Here is an 8,547-nt window from a genome sequence, read left to right as displayed (position 1 = left end):
GAAAACTACAAATCAAGCACAATGAAGTTTTACTACACTTAATGTACTGAGAGGTTGATGGTATAGTGAAAATAATATGCTAGAATTATTATTCTTTATATTTTATCACAACTTTATTCATAATTATTTGGTGACTGCGATTTAAAATTTTCATTTTTTAGGAAATTTGTCCAACAAGTGTGATATATTGGATCATAGTTTGAAGCAAAAAGCGAGAAGCCAAAGTCGCTTGGAACGAGACAGATATAGAGCACTTTCGACTTCCCATATAACAATCCGAGTCCGCTGAGTTGTCAACATTGCTTTTTCTCGCTCTTTCTCTCAGTTCTTTCTGTTCATAATACGGACGTCACACGAGCCCTAAACTCAAAAAGTTTACGCTTGATTTGTATGGGAAAGCGTAAACTTCCCGTCAAAAGATTATAGGAATGTCTAGAAATGTAATTTTGCTCTGAACAACTTCACTTTGTCATATTATAACACCTTGGCCGAGTTTACTCCAAAGTTCACGCGGATTTGGAGATACGGCGTTTTCTAAATTTGACTAAATTTGGTTCTTTGAGCAAATTGTACTGATTTGACTGATATGTCGCAGGGAATATATCTTGAGAAAAACACAACTGCTTTATTCCTTAGTTCAGAATGGAATCATCTTTATTCACTCAATGTGTACTCTGATCGAGTCTTGTAATGTTACTGCGCTATGCGTGTTACTATGCAACATCTCCCCCTTAAATCAGCCAATACGGCTCAAACCTGGCTGGTAGCCTACGACTTCTTCGAGGTCTTTCCGCTATCACGGGTTGAGCAGAAGATGCAGGCATCGGTGGAGTGGCTTCAGTAGTAACTGTGGACGGTGATGTTTGCCAATTTTCTCCTTCAATTTCTTCATCGGACTCTTCATCAGCTGAATAGTAATGTTCTTGTTCAGTCATTTCAATTGAGTTTTCAACAGCCTGTGGAGTTCCGAATCCAAATTTCTCAAAGAAAATAGTTAACAAATTTCCAGTGTCGTGGCAATTTCTATTTCCACACGATGTTTCCTCCTGTAGATGCTTCTTCAGTTGATTTGCATGTGAGCGAATAATTCGCTGGTTGTCTTCCAAAAACACGTTGTAATTCACTCTACCGACTCGTTCGACTATTGATGCCGGTTTCCACTCCCAGGAATTATTGCGGTGGACATGGCATAAACCGCTTCTCCAGGAGCGAAGAATTTTCTACCAGCTTCTGGCTTTTCATTTCGTGACCGTGAAACTGGAGGTAGTAATAATGACTGAACTGTTCGAATAGGCCGCTGAAACATCAATTCAGTTGGAGACTTATCTGGTGCAGGTGTGGTTCGATAAACTTGCAAAAAAGTCTTCAATGCTTCATCGAAAGTCGTCTCTGTGTTACTATGCAACATTGACACATCAATTGTCAAATGCCAGATAATTTCCCTTTTATGTAAAAACATGCCAACTAACAATAGGTCAAGGTGTGTTTATTAAGGAGGTGAATTGTTAGCGCGTTTTCCGGGCGCCATCATTGAGTATTGTTATGTCAAATCGCATACAATTTTCTGTACCCCCCTCCAGCCCTCCCCGATTTTAATACCGGAGCCCCCAGTATTGTTATGTCAAGTCGTGAAATGTCAATTTGCTCTGAAGCACTTCACCTCCTAATATCCATACACCTTGCAATAGGTGCTGCCAACGTCAATAGTTGACATGCAATCGAAGTTCAACCAATTAGGGCGGTGGCAACGCTTTTTCGCATGCGATTTTATCGGACGGCCTGTCAAAATTTTATATGGAATTTGACAGATAACGTCGGACGACAAAATCGCACGTCTGACGTTATCTAACGTAACTACCCCAAATAGCTGTTTTCTTCTTCTTCTTCTTCTTCTTCTTCTTCTTCTCATTCTTCTTCTTCTTCTTCTTCTTCTTCTTCTTCTTCTTCTTCTTCTTCTTCTTCTTCTTCTTCTTCTTCTTCTTCTTTGGGCGATGGGGTTTGTCCTCTTATGGCGTTGTGTAAAGCCATAAACAGAGGCTGACCATCTAGGTTGGTAGAGTATATTTTTCTTTCTTCTTCTTAGCAGGTTTGATGGGATAGATTTTCCTATGTTTTCCGTCTCTCATTTCAATTTATTTGTTTTTTTTTTCTCCTTTCAGTCTTTGGTTGTCACATCGTGTATAACACAGGGTTCGATTATCACAGTAGTTTGTCTTATTCTTATGTTGTAAGTCACTTAATTTAATCTTATTTTAATTTTGTATGTTCCTTTGGTTTTGTCTATGTTATGTAGTGTCTTTGCGTGGTGTGTTACTTTTATGTTATTTTATTTGTCAAAATTAGTGAGTGTATAATTGTTTTTTTCCTATTTTTTTCTTTTTGCTATTTTTATATACAATTTTTTTTATTAAATTAGATTTATTTCTTTTACAGTTTTGGAGTTTTATAGAGAAAGAACGCCTGTATGCTATATTCTTCCCTCTCAGGACGGTACTCAAGAGATTTTCTTATTTCCTCCACTTTTGTTTGTTTTTTTTTCATATTACAGTGGAGCGCCGTTTATCCGGTTGTCCGTTTATCCGTGCTGTTGAAAAATGACAGTTCAATACAAAGATGACATTGCGTGCTGAAGAGGATATTTGAAAAAAAAAGGTTATCAGAGCACATTTTCTTAACAAAAAACACTATAATTCATGGCACATTTCCAATATTATCATCGGAAAAACTTGAAATTTATCAAAACTGGCTAGGATATACCAAAATATTAAATAAATTTCGAAAGAAATCAAGAATTTGTTATAAAATAATTACTTTGACTAATTTTCCGTGTTTTCGAATATCCGTGCGAGGTCGAGTCCCGAAGAGCCCGGATTATCGGCGCTCCACTGTAGTATTTTTTCTTTTTTTTTTTGTGAGAGGATCGGAGGACAACGCCTACTCCAACTATATGGACAGTCGTTTTTCGCGATTTGTAGAAAATACGTAACAGATATAAAAAAAACAGTCAATGTATGAGTTGAACAGAATACTCACCTTTCACACCTTCGTATGTTTTTTATTTTATTTTTTAAAACGTTTTTAAACAACTTATTACGAAAAATGAAATGACCGAGTTCTTCCATTCTTTTTTTCTTTTAAAGCTATTTTTAATATTTTGCATGCAATCAAACTGTCTGTGTATATAGTTGTTATAGTTGTGTACATGTGATTACATCATGTGATCACAGTACACATTGAGATGAGAGATATATATTAATTGTTGATTAGCCTTCAAGCTGAATAGTCGTGTCTTCAATTGTTTCATTTTGTACATTACAATAATAGTGCATTTCATTAAATTATTTATTTCGCTATTTTTAATGCTTTTTATTGCTATTAGTTCGATTGTGGCTCTTGAGTTGTTGCTGTTGTTGGTATAGTTTAGAGAGGCTTTGGCTCCTACGGAGTTCTTTCGCCTTTTAATGTGGCTATTGAGGCTATCTGTTTGATTTTTAAATCTCTCTATATTTATTATATGGTCCTTGATGTAAATACCTATCCCTGCTTTGTTTTCTTTGATGCTTGTCAAAGCTAGTAATGGTTCGTTGTATCTATATAAGGTACACCGTTTTACGGACGTTTTTGGTGCAATAATAGTGTATCTCGAAGACCGCCTGTATATTTTTATCCACGAACGAATGCGGACGCTTTTAACCGATATAGTACACTAAGTTTCACTTATGTTAGTGTTTTACTGAAACTTAACAAACTTTTGTGTTTTTCAACGAACGCCCCTGTTTGGCACTAAAGCCCGCGTTAGAGCCCCAGAGAAATTAAACGTGAAATTTTGGGATTTTCTGCTGTATTTCAATAAATTTTTTATCAGAATTTGGCTTATCGCACACTAAAAGACAGGATACTAAATTTCCAAACTATTTAGACTATACAACATATTGAGTTAATAAATTAAACACATTTCCTTGTGATTCCCCTCTTTGTTCACGGTGAAAAATAATGTTCAGCGGGGAATCATAAGGAAATGTATTTCATTCATTATTTCAATATGTTTGACGAACTAAATGTGGAATTAAATATCCTTTCTTTTAGTGTACGATGAACCATATTCTGATAAATATTTAATAAAATATAGCAAAATAACCAAAATTTCACATTCAATTTCACGCGAGGGCTATAGCGACCTTTAGCTCAAAAGGAATTTCCCCGCAGGAAGTTCTCAAAGAACAAAACAGTAGTCTTTTATTGTTGTTATTGTTGCTGTTATACGGCGCTACAACCGTTTTGCGGTCCTGGACTGCCTCAGGAGTGTCCGGAACCACTCAAGGTCTCGCGCCTTCGTCTGCCAATCCGTTATCCCAGCCTTAATGGCGGACGACTCCACGTCATCTTGTCACCACAGTTTGGGCCTACCCTACGCCCGCTTTGTCCTTGTGGACGGTGTTGTGTTTTGTGTTTTATTAACAAGATATATTCCCTGCAACATATCATTTACTTCTGTTTCGAAAGGTAGAACAGGCCATTTGCATGCCGTGTCCTGATAACTCTAGGTCCATTCGTTAGTTCTGAGCGGGCTACGTAGATGATGCTAGGGAATATCATTGCACACGTTCCATTTTTTTCGTAAGATCAGTTTTTTCTTGCCGGAACTATATTGGTTGTTTTGAATGTGGCTATGATTCTGCGAGTACTTCATAGAATCGTTCGATCATTGGATTCCTTTTACCATTGCAGTAATATTACTATTATATTATCGTCCGTCTCAATCCTGTGTTGGGCTAAGACGTGGGACTTCATTATCATCATACGAAAAAAGCAGTACATATCTCTTGTACGCGATAAGGTTTATCCGATGGCTTCTGTTGCATAGTAACACGCATATCGCAGTAACATTGCAAGACTCGATCAGAGTACACATTGAGTGAATAAAGATGATTCCATTCTGAACTAAGGAATAAAGCAGTTGTGTTTTTCTCAAGATATATTCCCTGCGACATATCATTTTGGCGACGAGGATTATTACTGAACCCGGAACCCGAAGCTCACGAGATTCTGAAGCTAACGAGAATTAGCGTCAAGGATGAACAATGAAAACCTTGAAACCGTTATCAACAAAATGGTTCAACTTTTTCAACAGATGGCTGCTTTTAAAACTAGAAGTCCTGACGAAATCCTTGAATCTTTATCGAAAACCATCGAGGAGTTTCGTTACGATGAAGAAAACAACATCACTGTTGAAAAATGGTATGTACGTTTCAAAGACCTTTTTCAAAACGATGCTAGCAGTTTGAATGACGAGGCGAAAGTTCGACTTTTGCTGAGGAAGCTGGAAACGTCTGCTCACAGCCGGTATGTGAATTACTTTCTTCCGAAGCAACCGCATGAAAATTCGTTTGAAGAAACCGTCAATATTCTCAAAAAAATCTTCGGAAAGCAATATTCGGTGTTCCTTAAAAGGTACCAGTGCTTGCAAATAGTGAAATCTGCATTGAATGAATAGTGAATTGCGGACTGCTATCTCGAATAGAAAACGCCACGCCGGAGGCTAAAATGAACATTCAAACACCAATGGCAGAATTTCAACGGCTTATCAATCCGAAAGCGGATACAACGATGATCGAAAATCAATCAAGATCGAAGCATTCCGTGCATGCAGTTTCAGAGAAGAAACCGTATCGTTTGCCACAGCCTTCCCGATTCGACAATTCAAAAGATCAGCGTCAACCGAAATCAGATTCGAATACTGTCCCTCGTACTCCTTGTTGGCAATGTGGAAAAATGCATTTTGTACGGGATTGCAATTTTACAGATCATCCCTGCAAAGTGTGCAAAAATGTAGGCCACAAGGAAGGTTACTGTAAAGCCATGAGATCAAAATCTTCAAACAACAACACATATCAAAAGAGTGAGAAGAATCAAAATCAAAAGAAATCTCAGGGAATTTTCGTTAATCATGTCACGAAAAACAGTGCTAAAAGGAAGTTTATCTCTATCATAATCAATGGCATAACTACATCACTCCAACTGAACACCGCAAGTGACATAACAGTTATTTCTAAAACAACATGGCAACATTTGGGTCAACCGAAACTTTCTCAAGCATCCATTGAAGCATCGAATGCATCGGGAGAACAACTCAAGCTTATCGGTGAATTCGAATGCGAGGTTATCTTTAATGCAATTACAGAGAAATGTGTTTGTTTTGATACATAATCACCAGTCCTACATGTTATAGATATAGATTGGATAGATAGCTTTAATATATGAGCAATTCCCTTCGATGTACTGTGTAAGAAAGTTTCATCAGCATGTCCAAAGGATCGAATAGTACAGCTTCAATCGAAATATCCAACAGTTTTCGATGATTCGCTTGGACATTGCACAAAAACGAAGGTGAAACTGTTTCTGAAACCCAATGTAAAACCAGTGTTCTGTCCAAAACGACCAGTACCATTCAATACTATCGCTCTTGTGGATGCGGAACTATCAAGATTACAATCACTAGGCATCATCACACCAATAGACTTTTCGGAGTGGGCTGCTCCGATAGTAGCCATTCGCAAGCCTAATGGTAAAGTTCGAATTTGTGCGGATTATTCGACGGGGCTTAACGAAGCTTTAGAGTCAAATCATTATCCTCTACCTACTCCTGAAGAAATTTTTGCACAGCTGAACGGAAGTGTTGTATTCAGCATAGTCGATTTGTCCGATGCATACCTACAAGTAGAAGTAGAAAACGAATCTAAACACCTTCTTACGATCAACACACATAGAGGTCTTTTTCAGTTCAACCGTCTCGCACCGGGAGTCAAATTAGTTAGAAGTTAGTTAGGGAGTTAGAACATTTCTAGATGATGCTATAATTTTCGGTAAAACTTAGGCGGCACACAAGCAATCATTACACACATTTCTTCAGCGTTTAAAAGAATATAGCTTCCACGTCAACCTGGAAAAATGTCATTTCTATCAAACTGAAATTGTCTATTTGGGGCATGTGGTAGATCGCAACGGCATACATCCTGACCCAGAGAAGTTGAAAACCATCGCATCTATTCCAGCACCAACGAACATTTCCGAATTAAGATCGTTCTTATGAGCTGTGAATTTCTACGGCCGATTTGTGAGAAACATGCATGAACACAGACACCCGTTAGATCAACTGCTAAAGAAGGATACGAAGTGGAAGTGGAATTCGGATTGTCAAACATCGTTCGAAAAATTCAAGAAAGTACTGCAATCTGACTTACTGTTGACACATTATGATCCGAATCTTCCTATCATCGTTGCAGCAGATGCGTCTAGCACCGGCGTTGGCGCAGTTATTTTTCATAAATTTCCGAACGGATATTTGAAAGCCATTCAACATACTTCAAGAACATTAACGTCTGCAGAACAAGGCTACGGACAACCGGAAAAGAAGCTCTGGCTCTTACTTATGGGGTAACCAAATTTCATAAGTACTTACTTGGTCGGAAATTTACTCTTTTAACCGATCATAAGCCTTTACTATCCATATTTGGTTCAAAAAAGGGAATTCCTTTGCACACAGCAAACCGACTCCAACGGTGGGCATTGATGTTATTAAACTACGATTTGACCATCGAATATGTTTCAACCACCGAGTTTGGGTGCGCTGACATGCTATCAAGGCTAATCGACCGTTGCAAGCAACCAGAGGAAGATTACGTTGTAGCTTCGATTTCACTTGAAGAGGATATTCAAAACGTCATGCACGAATCATTGAAACAAGCGCTAGTATCATTTGCTGACATTCAAAAAGCAACAAGATTGGACGAAACACTGCAAGCTGTTTTGAAATTCATCCGGGAAGGCTGGCCGAACGAAGCGTCGTCAATCAAAAATCAAGACATTCGTTCGTATTACACACGAAAAGAATCGTTAACGCATGTCTTGTTTCACAACAGAGTTGTTGCTCCAAACATTTACAGGAAAAAGGTACTGCAACAATTCCATCGCGGTCATCCTGGAATGGTGCGAATGAAATCCATTTCTCGAAGTTTCGTTTTCTGGCCGGGAATGGATGTCGATATCGAAAACTTTGTCCGGCGTTGTACTTCATGTTGCACTGCTGGCAAAGCACCAATCAAAGAAATACCTGAATTTTGGCCTATGCCGGAAAAGCCATGGTCACGTGTATACGTGGACTATGCCGGTCCTGTAGATGGCGTGTATTTTTTGGTTGTAGTTGATCCATACACAAAATGGCCAGAAGTATATGCAACCAAAATTACAACAGCAAAGACAACTATCAAGTTTTTAACGCAATCATTCGCAACGTTTGGTGTTCCAGAAACTATAGTCTCTGATAATGGTACGCAGTTCACCAGCTTTGAATTCCAAGCATTTTGCAAACAATTGGGTATTTGTCACATCCGTACTGCACCATACCATCCGCAGTCAAACGGTTTGGCAGAACGTTTCGTGGATACACTAAAGCGTACTTTGCGAAAAATTCGAGCAGGAGGAGAGACTTTAGATGAAGCATTGAAGACTTTTTTGCAAGTTTATCGAACCACACCTACACCAGATAAG

Source organism: Anopheles coluzzii, chromosome 3, assembly GCF_943734685.1.
Source record: "Anopheles coluzzii chromosome 3, AcolN3, whole genome shotgun sequence".
Lineage (NCBI taxonomy): Eukaryota > Metazoa > Arthropoda > Insecta > Diptera > Culicidae > Anopheles > Anopheles coluzzii.
This window is presented reverse-complemented; position numbering follows the sequence as displayed.